At 36.7% G+C, this 4,125-nt stretch overlaps 1 non-coding gene across 1 annotated transcript; it reads left to right on the forward strand.

Annotated features, from left to right (window-relative positions):
* The first annotated feature begins 3,695 nt into the window (after positions 1-3,695).
* Positions 3,696-3,801, forward strand: LOC122018307. Its single transcript, XR_006121725.1, has one exon. It is a non-coding gene; the product is annotated as a small nucleolar RNA R71 (small nucleolar RNA).
* Positions 3,802-4,125: the final 324 nt, after the last annotated feature.

The raw sequence follows: 4,125 nt of genomic DNA on the forward strand, positions 1-4,125 counted from the left end.
CTTCTTATGTCTGATTATGATACCTTAAGGTGATAGAGGTAAATTACAGAATTCTAGGTTTAGGTATATGTTTATGTTTCTTCCTACATCTTATCATGATAACATTTATAGGTTACATGTTAAGTTTACAGATCCTTAGGATTTCACATGCTATGAAGATAATTATGATAATGATAAAGATTTAATGAGGATACTGTGAGGGAAAAGACCCCAGAGGAAGTCTATTTATGGAAAAGGCCCCAAAGGGAGCCCAATATTGGGTAAGTTGACTGTGATAAAATAATAATGATTTGATAGAAATATGTGAGGGAACATACCCCAAAGGGAGCCCGTTTATGGGCTAAGGCCCCAAAGGGAGCCAACTACCAGATTTTCATAGGCCATGGCCTAGTGACAAAAGAGTTGTTGGAGACCCCACCAACTATAGGCCAAGGCATAGCAACTGAAACGTGGTTGCTGATGTTTTACCGCTTGGTACCATGGTTTTATAGTTGAGATTGATCAATCGACCATATGATGATAGCTAGTCACTATCAATGATCCAACCTTTCCTTAAAAAGATTTTACAATTTATGATCCTTTTTAGAAACATGGTGGTGATAACCATATAAATACGTTATTTGGTATTCATGAATGGGACGGGGGTTATGATCAGTGTCCTTAGCTCGGGAGCTCACTAACCCTATGTAGTTATGTTTATTTTCATACTTAGCTTATTTACACACTAATGCTTATGATTAAGTCTATTCTTATGTGTATGTTTATTCCATGCAAGTATGCTTACTTTATGCTTATGTACATGCTCATGATTAAGTCTATTCTTATGCGTATGTTGATGCCTTGTAAGTATGCTTATGCCGATGCTTATGGACATACCCATGATCAAGTCTACTATTATACCTAGTTACCTAGAATGTAGTTCCCCTTAGTATACTAGATTATAGGCGCTAACTATTGCATAACACGATTTTGAATATGCTGAGTCTCTCGACTCACAAATTTTAACATTTTTCCAGATAATGGGACGAATGAGACAGGAGTCATTGACCAATGAGCCAGTTCGGGACAATGACAGTATAACCCGAAGACCTTCCAGCTTAGTTTCTGCATTAGTTTAGGTTTTAAGAATCCTTTATGTAACTTCGTTGAATTGAGAACCCACTATGGTAGTATGTATAAGTGACGCCCATAGTTATATTTATATAAAATGTTATGAAAGAAAATGTAAACAAATAAATTTTAAAAAAACTAGGGACGTTACACCTTTATTGTCACATGTTCTACTAATGTTCATTTCTTGAATTTTACTGTAGACATAATTCAGTTGTTCATCCAAGAAGTTTGTCTCCTCATCAGTTAAAGATGAATCATCAAATAATAATGAAACTTTATAGGGTAACTTTGAGTGCCTTGACATCAAAAACCTATTTGGATCATCAATAAAATTTTGCACCCCCAATGCATATATTGCTCTAACCTTTGCATCTTGTATCCATTGTTTGAGTATATACTTATCAGACAAATGAAACACTTGGTTGATATGAAAAAAGCTAACATATGCCTACATGGAATGCCATCGAACTCAAATTTTCTACAACTACAGGATATGTTGTCCCTCTGTTTGTCATGCGTGAGCACCCTTGGTTTGGAGGAAGAACAACTTTGAAAATTCATCACATCGTAAACCACTATATCAACTCCCATAGATACTTGTTGTACATAATAACCATGACTCTCACTCATTTCACTTTGAAACTCCACCCATTTCTTTTTCATGTACAACTTAGTCATTTGAGTTTTTATTGGCCAGTTTGTCTTAATTCTAGGATGGTCATTCATATCAATATGATTTGCAACTAACTCATTGCATTTTTGGTGTCTCAGTGCCCTATTGAAATGGGTGATAAAATCCATCAATGAATTTTTATTTGAGACATATCTCTTGAAAAATACATGTGAGCCTTTAGATCTTTGACTACTTGGCATTCTAGCATAAAATACATGGCTAAAATAAGCTGACATCCACTTATGTCGCAATTCATACATCAAAGATAATCAATCATTTTTCTCCAAGTTAGCACACTTGATAACCTCTTCTCATGAATTCTCAAATTTATTAAGTGTTGTAGAATTTCTAATGACATTATTTATACTTTGATAGTAGTTATAAAAAGTCAAAGGATGTAAATTTTCTGGAAACTCGTTCAGTATGTGCTATAAATAATATCGATGCACTGTTTGAGAGAAAATTTGGTACATGCTTGTACCTACTTCTACTGGCACATCCTCAACGATACCCATAGGGTACCTGTAGGAGTGATCAACAAGTTGTAGTGTTATGGTAGTAAGTTTAAAATTTTTTAGACCTAATTTATTACAAATAGAATAAGGAATGAGGCTAACACTTGGCCCCAAATCACAAAAAGCTTTCTCAATAAATTCAGTTCCTATATTGCAAGGAACATAAAAGCTTCCGGGGCCTTTCAACTTTGGGGAAGTGTTCTTTTCAAAAAGAGCGTTGCATTCCTCTATAAGTGCAATGGTCTCTATATCTCCTTTCCTCCTCTTATTCGACATGATGTCCTTCAGGAATTTGGCAAACTTGGGCATTTGAAGGATTGCATCAATGAGCAGTACTTCAACACATATTTCTTTTCTCCAAGAATTTACCAAACTCTTCATCCTTCTTTAACATAATAAGTCTTTGAGGAAAAGGGACTGCTATACTTTGATGGTGGAGTGGAAGAGTCTCTTCAGCCTTAGTGGTACTCTCCTCATCAACTTGAATCTGATTTGGTGCTGGAGGAGAGAGCTCTTCTTTAGTGTGCATCTCTTTTGGAGCAATCACTTGGGGATCTCCCAAGGTCCGTCCGCTCCTAAGCTCAATTCTGTTGCAGTGCTCTATGAAATTGACAGCAGGCTTGCCAGGTAATTGTCCTGGTGCTCTAGAAGATGAGGAAGCTAGTTGGGCAATCTGACTTTCCAAGATCTTTTGATGTCTATCAGAATTATCCATTCTCTGAGTAAGCTTTAAAATGTCTTGTTTCATTTCATTTTGAGTGGACATAATATCTTCAAACATCTTTTCAATTTTAGACATAGGAAAGCCTTGGGAAGATTGTTGTTGAAAATTTTGTTGCCCGAATTAAAAATTAGGCCTTGCCCCCATGGATGGTCCTTGATCTTGGTTATTTCTATAAGAGAAATTATGATGGCTCTTCCATCCAGGGTTGTAGGTATTTGAGTATGGGTTGTTCTGCCTTTGATTGAAACCCATGATTGCATCACATTGCTCTAATTGATTGATTTGTCCAGTGATAGCCCCCAATGGACATGAGTCATTCGAATGTTCAGAACTTTCACAAACTTCACAGGAAAAAACAATGGCATTGGCCGTACTTGAACTAGCTCCCATATTCTCAAACTTTTTTGTAAGAGCATCCAGTTTTGCAGCCAATAAAGTTACTGCATCAACATCAAATTTTCCTGATGCTTTTGCTATTGGGTTCATACAAGAATAGCCACCACTTCTTTCATTAGCCCATTGATGGTGGTTTTGTGCTACACTTTCTATTATCTCCTCGGCTTCATCCAAACTCTTGTTCATAAGTGCCCCTCCAGCAGCTGAGTCAAGGGACACTTTTGTATGATAATTAATGTCATTATAAAATGTATGCAGCACTAACCACCTTTCCAAACCATGGTGTGGGCATTGTCTGAGCATACTATTGTATCTATCCCAAGCTTCAAATAAAGATTCAGAGTCCGCTTGTTTGAAGCTTGCAATGAGATTTCTCATATGCGCTATTTTACTTGGAGGATAGAATTTATCAAGGAATTATTGCTCACATTGCTCCCATGTGGTGATGCTATTTGGAGCCAAAGAATTCAGCCACTGCTTGGCTCTATCTCTCAAAGAAAACCCAAATAATAGAAGGCGCACTGCCTCTGAAGGAACACTATTCATTTTCATTGTGCCGCATATTTCGTAGAAAACTTCTAAATGTTGATTTGGGTCTTCATGCGGTCCTCCACCAAATTGATTTTGCTGCACCATGGATATAATCATAGGTTTGATCTCAAAATTATTTGCTTCAACTGAAGGCCTTGAAATACTAGATCGAA

This window comes from Zingiber officinale, chromosome 8B (genome assembly GCF_018446385.1).
Source record: "Zingiber officinale cultivar Zhangliang chromosome 8B, Zo_v1.1, whole genome shotgun sequence".
Lineage (NCBI taxonomy): Eukaryota > Viridiplantae > Streptophyta > Magnoliopsida > Zingiberales > Zingiberaceae > Zingiber > Zingiber officinale.